Below are 16,371 nucleotides of genomic sequence, written 5' to 3' on the forward strand. Positions count from 1 at the left end.
TCGTAGGGATTAGTGTAGATAGAGCGGTCTGTCGATATCTTCTTCTTCTTCTCCTTCGTGAAATGAGGACATGAGTGTTCAAGAATACTTCGCAAAAATGAATCAACTGTGGAGGAGAACGAGTAAAGCCGGATGCGATTTCACAGATCAACAAGTTGCAGGAATGATCATCAGAAATCTTTCAGAGGTATATGCAAGTTGTATACCTTCCTTGGAAGCCGATTTGGCGAAACTGACAATGTCGAAGATGAAGGCGAGATAACTCACTGAGGAAAGCAGAAGGAAACTTCAGCAAAATAGAGGAAAGCCTTACGACACTGGAAAACGTGAGGAGGATGAAGCTCAAGCCATGGTTGTTCAACAGAAGCGATATATCAAGAAAGTTTACGTGGGACGAGGAAAACAGTATAGTTGCTACAATTTCGGTAAACAGGGACATGTATCTAAATATTGTCGCAGTACCCAAAAGTGCTTTAATTGTGATAGGACAGGGCATTATTCTAAAGTATGTCCAACAATGAAGAGTGACGAATCATCACAGGAGAGTAAATCAGTGAATGCGAGTGGAAAAGTGGTAAGCTCAGATATTATACATCTACCGTCTTATAAAAAGTCCTTATACAGTTGTTTAACTCTTGTGTAGTTATACAGTGAATAAACGCTGTATAAGCGTTTTACATTTTTCTTACTAATAAACGAGGTATACGGATTGTATTACTATACAGCACGTATACACTCGTTCCAAGGCGTAGCAATCTCTTCCTGCAGTTCACTGACCGCCTTTATGATTGCTTCTGCTAGTTATCTACGAGCAAAACTTTCCGGAAAGTCGCACAGTAGCACGGCATATCGAAAAGGCAGTGGCAATACTAAGTGAGGCAGCTGAAAATTGGCTTGTACTATCAACATTTCTTCAGCTTGCTTGTGTAATGAACGCAAAAGGAAATGGAAAAGCTTAAGAAGAGATAAATAGCTCCTAACTGGGATAGTACGGAAAACGTAAGCAATTGTAATTGAATCGACGAGTTGAAAAGAGTACACATTCCAAAATCCTTACTTTTCAGGAGAAAGGAAAACCTGTTTTGTATCTAAAAGAAGGTTTGATAAAAAAGTTTATATTAGGCATTTATACGTCATATTTCTGCGTATTCAACTACAAAGTATGGAAATCATATTTTGTATGGTTTTCAAGTTATACAATTTTTTTTCTGTCAAGGAATATGTCCCTTTTTATACTATTATAATAAGGTGGGTCTTACCATTCCTTACCACCTTTAAAGGTACAAACCTGTTTACACATTCAACAACTATTGCTTTAAACCCATCCCAGAGTCTGTTTACATTCTTATTTACCTTTTTCCACCGATCATAATTACTTTTTAAAATTTGCCTGATGCCTGCTTTATCACTATCAGCCATATGGTACTGCCTGATAGTCCTACTTTTAAAACCTTCCTTTCTCTCACTTATTTTTAATTATGACAAAAACAGCTTCGTGATCAATAATACAATCTATTACTTCGGTTTCTCTAAAGAGCTCATCTGGTTTTATCAGCACTACGTCCAGGATATTTTTCCCTCTAGTTGGTTCCGTCACTTTCTGAGTCAGCTGTCCTTCCCACATTAGCTTATTTGCCATTTGTTGGTCATGCTTCCTGTCGTTCTCATTTCCTTCCCAATTGACATTTGGTAAATTAAGATCTCCCGCTACAATCGCATTCCTTTCCATGTCGTTTCCCACATAACTGATTATCTTATCAAATAATTCTGAATCCGTGTCAGTACTACCCTTTCCCGGTCTGTACACTCCAAAGACATCAAGTTGCCTATTATCTTTAAAAATGAGCCTTACATCTAGAATTTCATGTTTCTCATCTTTAACTTTTTCGTAGCTTGCAAATTCTTCTTTCACCAGAATGAATACACCCTCTCCCAGCCTTCCTACCCCTATCTCTACGATACACACTCTAGTTCCGTGAGAAAATTTCTGCATCCATTATATCATTTCTCAGCCATGATTCAACTCCTATTACAATACCTGGTAAATATATACCGGTATCTATTAAGTTACTTAATTCTATTCCTTTCTTTACAATACTTTTTCAGTTTAACACCTAACCTTTTTATGTCATCCCTACTTTACTTCCAGATCTCTGTACGCTCATCACCGCTCCCTAGACAACGCCGTTTCCCTGAACGTACCTCCCTATTACCCTTCTAAACAAATTTCCTAAATTATACGTACCACTGTGATTTAAGTGAACGCCATCTGGCGAAGATCCCTATCTCCTACCCACCCATTAGGATCTAGAAATTTCACTCCCAGTTTCCCACATACCCACTCCATAGTCTCATTTAAATCCCCAATCACCCTCCAGTCAGTATCCCTCCTACACACTATTCCACTGATAACAATCTCCGCTTTCTTAAACTTCACCCGTGCTGCGTTCACAAGATCCCACACATCCCCAATTATGTTGGTACTTATATTAACTTGCCTTACGTTGTTGGTACCAACATGAAAAATTAGCACCTTCTCCTTCCCCTCCTCCTTTTCTCAGCATCTGCCTCAAACTAACTTCTGGATAATACTCTACCCTTGTTCCCTTTCCTCCACACGCCTTCCCCACGTGTCTAACGATGGAATCCCCCTATGACCAGAGCCTCAATCCTGCCCACCTCCTTTGGTACCCTCTCCTCCTGGTCAGCCCAATCTTTCCTGATAGCTGCCGAAGCCACTTCCTCCTAACTTATCTCCCTCCCATGACCCCGTTCTTCCTATCTTTTCCTATCCTCTACTGTACATTTTCCTTTCCTACCTTTTCCCTTCCTCCTACTTCCACACATCTCAAAAACAATTCCCTGTTCCTCTACATGGAGTGGCTCGTACCGATTTCTCAAAGACACCTGTAATGAGTTCTGATCCTGAATAGAGCCCTTAGCCTGCAATCGCCTTCCCCTTAGAACATTAGACCACCTGTCTTCTACCGTATCCCCCTTTCCTTCCCCTCCATCTTGTACACCTACTGTAACCTGTACATTGTTTGAGGGAGTCCTATCTTTCTTCCCGTCTTCTGTGAGAATCTTAATTATCTCCCTCAAACTCTCCGACTCCTCCCTCATACCCCTCAATGCCTCGTCACACCCACAGTTCCTACACTTGCACTCTTTGGCCATTCTTTACGGAGAAGAATGAAAAGAAAAAGAAAATAACTTGTTTTGTGCAAAAAATGAACGAGAAGAAATATTGTCTATGTTAGTACTCAAAGATCACACGACAATTAGGTAATTAATACACTACTACGTTGTAATACTACTTAGTCGTATTCTATCTCTATCCTACAACACCCTAATAGATACAAACTTCTGTTAACTACTGAATACCGAAAGGAATACACAAAAATTACAAAATTCTATACTGCAGTTAAGCCTGTCCTAATTACAACAACAGAATTTTAGTAAGAGAGTTTCTACAGATACACCTGCTATACTACACAAAAAATTTACAATAATAAACTAAGCAAGCCTACTTCTAATAAGATATTACTCGTATACTACTGTACAGTACACTACAATAATTTTAAACTAATTTCAGACGTATCCTAATTACATTACCGGTACCGTATGTCACTACTAAGCACAAACTGAAATTGAAAATGCAAGTTTGAAATTTGCACGAACTACTGCACTCAAAGCTTACCAATAAAGCTAAATGATTAGGCAGATTATTATTAGTACTATGCTCTATATGTCTTTCCTGCTCTGATGGTGGGCCAATATGCTGTCAGGGGAAGCGGGGAGCATGGGTCCGACCAATCCAGCACGGCGCGAGAGGCCGTTGAGGGAGAGAGACAGAGGCCACTACTACAACGCTGCCAGGAGCGACCGCGCGCGTTAAAGTTGTGTTGAAATCCACATAACAATGAAATACAGAGCTTCGTATGTTATAGTTCGAGTATGGCCCATGGATGAACTTTATTATTTGTATTTATTTATTTATTTTATTTTTATTTATTTCTATTATTTTCTTATATCCTCGATGTAGTATGATACGAGTAAATTTATAATGCATATAACAAGTGCATTGACTACAGACCGAAAAACAATTCGTTCAAAAGTACAGAGTTACATAACACATTGTCTTACTTTATCTTACCTTATTCCACCTGAAGGATCTGGGTTACAGCACCCCGACACTCACAATCGTCACCAGAGCTGTCATCGGAAATATCCTCGTCACTCGACTCCTCACTGTGGCTGTCGTCTCGCAGATTTATGATAATATCGTTCATGACTGTGTCCAATACATGTGCCTTTTTAATCGTCCTTTAGAATTTTTTCAGTATGTGACACACAAGACACTCCTGTTCGGTTACTTTTTTCAGCTCCTCTTCCTTTAAAGATTGGACGTCAGTTAGTTTGAACGTTTTGTTCCTTTTCTCTACAGCAGTTTTAACGTTTACCCAAACCAGCTGTATGGGGTTATATTGACAGTGATAGGATGGCAGGCGAACAATGGTATGACCCTTTCTGTCAGCAAGTGAATCAGTTTCGTACATTTTTGCTTTTCGCTTGAATTGTTTCACAAGAGACAACAGTTCGAGTCTGGTGTGATTGCTGTCATGAGGAATATTCTTAGCAGATAACCACGATATAATATCAGTTTTTCGTGTGTTCGTTATAAGAATTCGTTCTAGCTCTACTGAATGGTAACTGGTATTGTCCATTACAATCACTGCGTCTTTGATGTTCCTTTCGTCAAGAGCGTCTAAAAACTTCAAAAACCACTATTTAAAAACCATAGCAGTAGTATAATAGGACAGTTCAGGCGCCGCCTCCGCCTCACGGGAGGCCTTCCCAGAGGCCCCCTCCGCCTCCGCCTCACGGGAGGCCCTCCCAGAGGCCGCCTCCGCCTCCCGAGGGGCCTTACCAGAGGCCTCCTCCGCCTCCCGAGGGGCCTTACCAGAGGCCTCCTCCGCCTCCCGCAGGAAATTTGAATTTGTAAACAAAGCCATGTGCTTTTTGACAGCTGTCATCGACAACATCGCATCGCTAACCTCACTGCTGCCATCTTGACGGGCCTAAACCTCAGTGGTACCAACTTAACCTAACTAGCGCGAGATTTGAATTGGTAAACAAATCCACGTGTTTTGACAGCCACGTGCTTTTTGACAGACAACAACGCATCGCCAACCTCAGTACTGCCATCTTGACGGGCCTAAACCTCAGTAGTACCAACTTATTCTAACTAGCGCGAGATTTGAATAGGTAAACAAATCCACGTGCTTTTTTGACAGCTGTCATCCGCCATCTTTAAACCACAGAGCACTGTGCTGCCCTCTTTATCGCAGTAGCTGCAAATTCGTCACCTGTCATCCGCAGTGCTGCCATCTTAACCGGCCTAAACCTTAGTGCTACCAACTTAACCTCACTAGCGCGAGATTTGAATCGGTAAACAAATCCACGTGCTTTTTTGACAGCTGTCATCCGCCATCTTTAATCTATAGAGCACAGTGCTGCCCTCTTTAGCTACTTACCTTTGAAATGTGGTGGCGGATAATTTGAAAAATGCTTTTTGACAGCAGCCATCTTTAATCTAGAGAGCACCGTGCTGCCCTCTTTAGCTAGATACCTTTGAAATGTGGTGGCAGGCAATTCCACATGACAGCAACCATCTTTAATCAAGTGAGCACCGTGCAGTCCTCTATGTGGTGGCGGCAATTTGAAAAATTCTACATGCTCTTGTTTGGAAACAAACTCACGCGCTTTTTTGACAGCCGTCATCCGCCAACTTTAATCAACAGAGCACAGTGCTGCACTCTTTAGCTAGATATCTTTGAAATGTGGTGGCGGCAATTTGAAAAATTCTATGTGCTCTTGTTTGGAAACAAAGCCACGTGCTTTTTTGACAGGTGTCATCCGCCATCTTTAATCAATAGAGCACTGTGCTGCTATCATGCGGGCAATTTCGTCAGCTGTCATCCGCCATCTTTAATCCACAGAGCACCGTGCTGCCCTCTTTATGACATGTAGTAGCGGGCAATTTGAAAAGTTCTGTTAGCTGCCATCCGCCATCTTTAATCAAGAGCGCAACGTGCTGCCATCTTTAGCTAGGTACCTTTGAAATGTGGTGGCGGCAAATTGAAAAATTCCACGTGCTCTTGTTTAGTAAACAAACTCACGCGCTTTTTTGTCAGCTGTCATCCGCCATCTTACATCGCAAACGTCAGTGCTACACTCTTTAGGTACATACATTTGAAATATGGTGGCGGATAATTTAAAAAGAAAAATTCTACAGCAGCCATCTCTCGACGCTAATTGCACAAGATGGTGGCTATACATGACTCCTTAAAGGTGCTTATGCAAGATGGCCGCTATACATAGGTTCTTATGAGAAGCCCTTGGGATGCTTGCGTATGATGGCGGTTATACAAGGTTCCTTATGAGACTCCCTAGGGATGCTTGCGCAAGATGGCGGTTGCTCTTATGAGGCGGCTTAAGGGTCCTTGCACAAGATGGCTAGAGACGCCCTAAGGATGCTTGCGCAAGATGGCGAACGCAAGATGGCGGCTATACACGTCTCCTTATGAGACGCCTTAAGGGTGCTTGCGCAAGATGGCTGCTGCTCTTATGAAGAAAGCTAGCTTAGAGGCTAACGCATCGTGCTAGTTTGATTCATTAAATTTGGGGCTTAAATACAAAATGTTAAATATCTCAAAAGCGGTGCATCGTAGAGCAAAACGGACAAAAAATTTTCTGCCTAGTACCTCGGTTCGCAGTACGAGGAACAAGAAAAACATAGTCTAATGATGAGATCAACGGTTCGGTTCCTACTTAGGCCCTTTGGCATTCGCTCTGTTTTAGCTTGTATTGAAGCAAGTCTTCGTAACATGATCAGGTTTAGCTATGGTAGAGAGTATAACGTGCCGTGCAGGTTCGATTCATTAAATTTGGGGCTTAAATGCAAAATGTTAAATATCTCGAAAACGGTGCATCGTAGAGCAAAACCTGATACCTAGGTCTGCAGTATCAGGAACATGATAGCATAAGGAAAACATAGTCTAATGATGAGATCGACGGTTCGATCCCTACTTAGGCCCTTTGGCATTGGCAGCTATCTAATTCTACAAGATGGGGGCTATACATAGCTTCTTATGAGGCAGCTTAAGAGCGCTTGCACAAGATGGCTGCTGCTCTCATGAGACGCCCTAGCGGTGCTTGCGCAAGGTAGCAGCGAAGAGACGGTGACTATACACAGCTCCTTATGATACGGTCTAGAGGTGCTCACACAAGATGGTGGCTGCTCTGATGAAGAAAGCTAGCTTTGCATCGTACAGGTATCTTTACAGCACTAAACCTCATACCTTTGAAATGTGGTGGCGGGTAATTTGAAAAATTATACGTGCTTTTTGTTAACAGCAGCTATCTTTAAACAATAGCGGCTATACATAAGCTGTTAAGACCTCCTCTTATGTCAAGGCATAGCTCTATCGAATAAGTTTAAACCTGCATCGGGATAGCTAGAGTAAGCAAGTGCTGCAGTGATGACGTCATTATGCATGTTTAGACTTGCAAATCACTAAAGAAACATAACAAGACTAGAATCGAACACTGCACTCTATGCCGTTAACTTTTTCATGTGATCGGAACATTGATTGAAATGTTTAGAACACTAAATAAGTGGTCAAGACTAAAATAGAACACTGTACTCGATACAACATGTGTTTAGAACATGTCAGGGGATACCTTTGTTCTAAGAAAATTAGATTACCGCACATTCGTTGTAGGGCTAATTGATTAAAGGGCTAATGGGCAAATGGGCAAATGGGCAAAAGGGCTAATGGGCAAAAGGGCTAAAGGGCTAAAGGGCTAATGGGCTAAAGGGCTAATGGGCTAAAGGGATAGGGTGCCTCTCCTCTCTTTATCCGGGCTTGAGACCGGCTCTACAACTAGAGGCGGAGTTAACACCCTAAGGAAGGGAGAATGTTGGGAAATAATCTATACGAATATAGCTTACTCGATCGACTATATACTACAGATGGATGACTTAGGTGAGGGTAAGCGCTTACTTAATAATACCTACACGACGTAATTCATACTCTATTTCAAAAATATCTTCTTTGTACTGTGTGTAACCAGCATCATGATAGGCTCTTAGCAGTTGTAAACGTTTTACGAGTACGTTGGGGTCTTTACAGTAGCTTATATCTACATAGGGTAACAGAGGCTTGTTGTGAACTTTGAGTCTATATGCAGACAGTTGATGTGCAGGGACTTGTTTTGATGTAATACGTGCTTCAGCAGTAGCGTTTCTAGGTACAAACTTAACTTGTTTCGATAGCGATGACGCGTTGAAATTTCCTTCTTCTTCACCTTGCATCTCTTCTTGAGATGTTTGCACTTCGACAGAACGTGTAGTAGGCTTAGGAAATGAAGTAAAATCATCAAGCTGTAATGGCAATGTAATGTAGCTTCATCGGGAATGAAATACAAAGAGCTCAACCATATTCCAGCGAACACTGATTTATGTTTAAAAAGTACACCTCTGCGAGAGATTTTTAATTCTCCCTTGTTGTCTAGGCCTGCTGCAAGTTCTGTTACTAAGCACAAACTTCAAGATAAAGAGAGGCAAGATCATGATTATGATAATAAGGATAATGATGTTGATCAAAACAGTAGTAAAGGGAAAGTAGAAGAAGAAGAATAAAATCGTAATGTTTCATTGCCAATAGAGCTTGATGATTTTACTTCATTTCCTAAGCCTACTACACGTTCTGTCGAAGTGCAAACATCTCAGTAAGAGATGCAAGGTAAAGAAGAAGGAAATTTCAACGCTTCATCGCTATCGAAACAAGTTAAGTTTGTACCTAGAAACGCTACTGCTGAAGCACGTATTACATCAAAACAAGTCCCTGCACATCAACTGTCTGCATATAGACTCACAGTTCACAGCAAGCCTCTGTTACCCTATGTAGATATAAGCTACTGTAAAGACCCCAACGTACTCGTAAAACGTTTACAACTGCTAAGAGCCTATCATGATGCTGGTTACACACAGTACAAAGAAGATATTTTTGAAATAGAGTATGAATTACGTCGTGTAGGTATTATTAAGTAAGCGCTTACCCTCACCTAAGTCATCCATCTGTAGTATATAGTCGATCGAGTAGCTATATTCGTATAGATTATTTCCCAACATTCTCCCTTCCTTAGGGTGTTAACTCCGCCTCTAGTTGTAGAGCCGGTCTCAAGCCCGGATAAAGAGAGGAGAGGCACCCTAGCCCTTTAGCCCATTAACCCATTAGCCCATTAGCCCTTTAGCCCTTTTGCCCATTAGCCCTTTTGCCCATTTGCCCATTAGCCCTTTAGCCTATTAGCCCTACAAGGAATGTGCGGTAATCTAATCTTCTTAGAACAAAGGTATCCCCTGACATGTTCTAAACACATGTTGTATCGAGTACAGTGTTCTATTTTAGTCTTGACCACTTATTTAGTGTTCTAAACACTTCAATCAATGTTCCGATCACATGAAAAAGTTAACGGCATAGAGTGCAGTGTTCGATTCTAGTCTTGTTGTGTTTCTTTAGTGATTTGCAAGTCTAAAAATGCATAATGACGTCATCACTGTAGCACGTGCTTACTCTAGCTATCCCGATGCAGGTTTAAACTTATTCGATAGAGCTATGCCTTGACATAAGAGGAGGTCTTAACAGCTTATGTATAGCCGCTATTGTTTAAAGATAGCTGCTGTTAAGAAAAAGCACGTAGAATTTTCAAATTACCCGCCACCACATTTCAAAGGTATGAGGTTTAGTGCTGTAAAGATACCTGCACGATCCAAAACTAGCTTTCTTCATCAGAGCAGCCACCATCTTGTGTGAGCACCTCTAGACCGTATCATAAGGAGCTGTGTATAGTCACCGTCTTGTCGCTGCTACCTTGCGCAAGCACCCCTAGGGCGTCTCATGAGAGCAGCAGCCATCTTGTGCAAGCGCTCTTAAGCTGCCTCATAAGAAGCTATGTATAGCCCCATCTTGTAGAATTAGATAGCTGCCAATGCCAAAGGGCCTAAGTAGGGATCGAACCGTCGATCTCATCATTAGACTATGTTTTCCTTATGCTATCATGTTCCTGATACTGCAAACCTAGGTATCAGGTTTTGCTCTACGATGCACCGTTTTCGAGATATTTAACATTTTGCATTTAAGCCCCAAATTTAATGAATCGAACCTGCACGGCACGTTATACTCTCTACCATAGCTAAACCTGATCATGTTACGAAGACTTGCTTCAATACAAGCTAAAACAGAGCGAATGCCAAAGGGCCTAAGTAGGAACCGAACCGTTGATCTCATCATTAGACTATGTTTTTCTTGTTCCTCGTACTGCGAACCGAGGTACTAGGCAGAAAATTTTTTGTCCGTTTTGCTCTACGATGCACCGCTTTTGAGATATTTAACATTTTGTATTTAAGCCCCAAATTTAATGAATAGAACTAGCACGACGCGTTAGCCTCTAAGCTAGCTTTCTTCATAAGAGCAGCAGCCATCTTGCGCAAGCACCCTTAAGGCGTCTCATAAGGAGACGTGTATAGCCGCCATCTTGCGTCCGCCATCTTGCGCAAGCATCCTTAGGGCGTCTCTAGCCATCTTGTGCAAGGACCCTTAAGCCGCCTCATAAGAGCAACCGCCATCTTGCGCAAGCATCCCTAGGGAGTCTCATAAGGAACCTTGTATAACCGCCATCTTACGCAAGCATCCCAAGGGCTTCTCATAAGAACCTATGTATAGCGGCCATCTTGCATAAGCACCTTTAAGGAGTCATGTATAGCCACCATCTTGTGCAATTAGCGTCGAGAGATGGCTGCTGTAGAATTTTTCTTTTTAAATTATCCGCCACCATATTTCAAATGTATGTACCTAAAGAGTGTAGCACTGACGTTTGCGATGTAAGATGGCGGATGACAGCTGACAAAAAAGCGCGTGAGTTTGTTTACTAAACAAGAGCACGTGGAATTTTTCAATTTGCCGCCACCACATTTCAAAGGTATCTAGCTAAAGACGGCAGCACGGTGCGCTCTTGATTAAAGATGGCGGATGACAGCTAACAGAACTTTTCAAATTGCCCGCTACTACATGTCATAAAGAGGGCAGCACGGTGCTCTGTGGATTAAAGATGGCGGATGACAGCTGACGAAATTGTCCGCATGATAGCAGCACAGTGCTCTATTGATTAAAGATGGCGGATGACACCTGTCAAAAAGCACGTGGCTTTGTTTCCAAACAAGAGCACATAGAATTTTTCAAATTGTCGCCACCACATTTCAAAGGTATCTAGCTAAAGAGTGCAGCACTGTGCTCTGTTAATTAAAGATGGCGGATGACGGCTGTCAAAAAAGCGCGTGAGTTTGTTTCCAAACAAGAGCATGTAGAATTTTTCAAATTGCCGCCACCACATAGAGGACTGCACGGTGCTCACTTGATTAAAGATGGCTGCTGTCATGTGGAATTGCCTGCCACCACATTTCAAAGGTATCTAGCTAAAGAGGGCGGCACGGTGCTCTCTAGATTAAAGATGGCTGCTGTCAAAAAGCATTTTTCAAATTATCCGCCACCACATTTCAAAGGTAAGTAGCTAAAGAGGGCAGCACTGTGCTCTATAGATTAAAGATGGCGGATGACAGCTGTCAAAAAAGCACGTGGATTTGTTTACCGATTCAAATCTCGCGCTAGTGAGGTTAAGTTGGTAGCACTAAGGTTTAGGCCGGTTAAGATGGCAGCACTGCGGATGACAGGTGACGAATTTGCAGCTACTGCGATAAAGAGGGCAGCACAGTGCTTTGTGGTTTAAAGATGGCGGATGACAGCTGTCAAAAAAGCACGTGGATTTGTTTACCTATTCAAATCTCGCGCTAGTTAGGTTAAGTTGGTACTACTGAGGTTTAGGCCCATCAAGGTGGCAGTACTGAGGTTGGCGATGCGTTGTTGTCTGTCAAAAAGCACGTGGCTGTCACAAACACGTGGATTTGTTTACCAATTCAAATCTCGCGCTAGTTAGGTTAAGTTGGTACCACTGAGGTTTAGGCCCGTCAAAATGGCAGCAGTGAGGTTAGCGATGCGTTGTTGTCGATGACAGCTGTCAAAAAGCACGTGGCTTTGTTTACAAATTCAAATTTCCCGCGGGAGGCGGAGGAGGCCTCTGGGAAGTCCCCTGGGGAGGCGGAGAGGCCTCTGGGAGGGCCCCCCGTGTGTCGGAGGCTGAGGGGGCCTCTGGGAAGGCCTCCCGTGAGGCGGAGGCGGAGGGGCCCCTGGGAGCCCTGAGGCGGAGGCGGCGCCCGAACTGTCCTATTATACTACTCATAGCGTAGATATCAGTGTGGTAGTCATCACTGGCCGATTTCACATTTGGCCTGAAAACCAATTTACATTCCTGTAGAAAACCAGTGTGACTGGAACCTACGTGACAAACAGTAATTCGTCCACCTTTCCCCACAGGAACTTTTAAACCTCCTGTACCCTCTTTATCTTGCCAGATTTTCGTTGGAGCGTAATTCTGATGAATGTCTCATCTAAATAAAACATATGGGGCGAAGGGTCCTTATTACTCAGAAGTCCGGCTCCATGGCTAAATGGTTAGCATGCTGGCCTTTAGTCACAGGGGTCCCGGGTTCGATTCCCGGCAGGGTCGGGAATTTTAACCATAATGGGTTAATTTCGCTGGCACGGGGACTGGGTGTATGTGCCGTCTTCATCATAATTTCATCCTCATCATGCTGCGCAGGTCCCCTACGGGTGACAGATCAAAGGACCTGCAATTGGCGAGCCGAACTTGTCCTCGGACACTCCCGGCACTAAAAGCCATACGCCATTTCATTTCCTCAGGAGTTGCATTTTTCTCAAAAACGTTACTCTGGCTGTTACTATATCTTCTTCCGTCGTTGCTTTTTTAATACTTGAACCCCATAGACTTAAGTGTCTTCCACAATGAAGTAACTCCCCATTTAAATTGTCTATCTCTTTCTAAATCACGAAAAATGATCACCACGTAATTTGTTCAGTGTCGGGTATTCACCCTTTACATAATAACTGAGAAGAGTTCTTCTAGTTACATCTTTACGGAATCCGTCGATTGCTTTTGTTGTATAGTTCCTTTTGATTCGTTTGCGCGATGATTGAAATGAGATGGAACCAGATGACTGGGTACTGTCTTTACCTTCCTTTACTATACGCTGAACGGTTGGCGTACTAACTTGACAAGCTTCCGAGACTCTCTGCTGCACTTTATACACACTCACTAAAGGGCCATTATTTTCTGCTTCCTTTTGAAAATATTCATGAACATTGCTGGTGATTTTTCTACCCTGGCTCCTTATCTTCTTCCTCTTCGCCATTGTAAGATATATAGTGTAGTTATTATATACAAAAACAACACATAGCAACGTAAATAGAAACAAACTAACGTCACATCTCATGCTACGAAAACGTTAATCGAAGAATGCAGTATGCGGCAAGAATTACTCATAAAACAAGAATAATCCTAAAACACACTCGTCAAACAAGCTCTTTGTAATACTCACACGCGCACTGTAACACTACTCGGCAACACAGCAGTTCGTGGAGCGAAGTGAGCGTGGCAAACTCTCCGGGCGACTGAATAGTTCTCAGCGCCACCGCTAGCCGATCTTTTATCTGATTGGGCAAGGACATACTGCCCGCACCCCACTACCCCTGACAACATGTCGGCCGCCCGCCATCAGAGTAGAAAAGACCTATACACACACAAAGATACACACGAATATAGCAGGTAAGATACTGTACTATCTAAATATACCGTATCTACACTACAATTGTAAACTGAAATGTGGTTACTGTATATGAATTTTACGGCTGATAGATTACTATTATTTTCCCTACTATGCAGGACGAAGAATATAAGTGTCCTTGAATGCCGAAAATTAAGAGGTTGTCTACAATAATTTTTGTCAAAACTACGCCGCTGGCTTGAACTGCATTATTATTACGATAGGCTCTATAGGAATTTATTTATTAACTTTTAATCGATGTATGAACGAAGGTGCAAAGTACAGTACAAAGTGTGCCGGGACCTTAGGCTACAAATTTTCGGAATAAAGTAACCGGCTGATTTCGTATTTGTTTACACAATTGCCATGTGCCTGTAGCCCGTTCTCTTTCATTTCGTTGGAATGTACGACATCACTCGTCAACAATCCAAAAACTGTTAAGTACCGTACTTACCCAGTGAAATTACCCTGTAATCTCCTTATCTTCTCTTTAAATCGAAATTTACAGGCGTATCGTGCTTTTTTAATTTAGTAAATTATTACCTTCACGATAGTTTGAACGGGTATCTATACGAAGTACCGCAAATGTTGCGACGGAAGTTACGGTACCATTCCTTATGTTAATCTGCCTTTGTAAGTATTATACCAACGAACCTACTAATATTTACAAATATTTTGAAAGTTAATATTATTACCTACAGTGAGCCTCTTTGGCCCAGGTGGCAGAGCGCAGGCCTGTTACCTCTGGGTTCCGTGGTTCAAATCCCGGTCACTCCATGTGAGATTTGTGCTGGACAAAGCGGAGGCGGGACAGGTTTCTCTCCGGGTACTCCGTGTTTCCCTCTGATAATTCATTCCAGGAACACTCTCCAATATCATTACATTTCATCTTGTCATTCATTAATCATTGCTCCTGAGAAGTGCGACAGGCTTCGGCAGCCGGCACAATTCCTATCCTCGCCGCTAGATGAGGGCTTCATTCATCCCATTCCTGACCCGGTCGAATGACTGGAAATAGACTATGGATTTTCATTATTACCTAAGGTATTTCCTAAACCTAAATTCGAAACAAGGTACACCTAGCTATCCTACTTAACCTAGAAAACGGAATTTACTGAAGACCAACTGAATTATTTGTTATAAAATTTATATAAATATCACTACTCCCAAATTCTACCAACACCACTAGATAAATAGCACTAAATGAATCACAAACACACAAAATTAAGCTATTTCAATTCGTTTTAACTACTTTATCACTACAATAATGCAAGAGCTCTGTCAACAGCCAACCGTTCACAAGCGCATCCAACAATCCTTTTCCAAGATCCTTCTGTTCTATGGCGCATGCGCGGGAACTTGCTTACAGGGTCACGCTGACCGTTGCCTACGAGATACACAAGGCCAGGAAATACTGCACACTAGACCCGTCCTCGAGATACGTCTGGCAAGTGCCGCTAGAGATCTCTTTACTGATCTGTCTCGCCCGCTCGTTGCAACACGTTCGAATGTGAAAAACTATAAAAATTCATTAAAACTGGTAATTTCAGAAGTCAGCAAACAGATATAAGATCAACGGTAGACCAAGAGCAATTGTTTGACTTATTTTCTACAACATATTTCTTACAATATGCTTAAACGAAATATGTAATTCACGAAAGAAGCAGAGAAATCTGATAGCGAGTTTGTCACTTCTTACCTATTCCGATAAGCGGATCGAGATTGCGGTCATAAATAATTTTGGGTTTAATCGCCCTTTCACCAATTATCAGCGATCCAATCTTTTCCTCCGCACATCTGATATTTTGATATTCGTATTGAAGCCGCTGCTTGATGAGCGATGTTATGCCCGTTACGCAAATACTTTGCGTCGTTTTACCGTATTCTCTTTTTTCTTCCGGTAAAATTAAATTTGTGTTCGCCTCTGTGGTGTAGTGGTTAGTGTGATTAACTGTCACCCCCGGAGGTCCGTATTCGATTCCCGGCCCTGCCACGAAATTTGAAAAGTGGTACGAGGGCTGGAACGGAGTCCAGTCAGCTTCGGGAGGTCAACTGAGTAGAGGTGGTTTCGATTCCCACCTCAGCCATCCTCGAAGTGGTTTACCGTGGTTTCCCACTTCTCCTCCACGCAAATGCCAGGATAGTACCTAACTTAAGGCCACGGCCGCTTCCTTCCCTCTTCCCTGCCTGTCCTTTCCAATCTTCCCATCCCTCCACAAGGCCCCTGTTCAGCATAGCAGGTGAGGATGCCTGGGCGAGGTACTGGTCATTCTCCCCAGCTGTACCCCCCGATCCAAAGTCTGGTGCTCCAGGACACTACCCTTGAGCGGTAGATGTGGGATCCCTCCTTGAGTCCGAGGGAAAACCGACCCTGGATTGTAAACGGATGAAGAAGGAAGAAAAAAATTAAATTCGTTTTGACAGGAATAAAGCTCCTAAATGACCAATTTTAGCATGCTTTTCAATTTGGTTTGCTTTTTGGTCAAGTTCAAATACCGTAAATTTTTTTTTTCTGATTTCATTACCCGTATCCTACTTTTCAATTTACAGATTATTTTCTGTAATCTGGT

Source organism: Anabrus simplex, chromosome 7 (genome assembly GCF_040414725.1).
Source record: "Anabrus simplex isolate iqAnaSimp1 chromosome 7, ASM4041472v1, whole genome shotgun sequence".
Classification (NCBI taxonomy): Eukaryota; Metazoa; Arthropoda; class Insecta; order Orthoptera; family Tettigoniidae; genus Anabrus; species Anabrus simplex.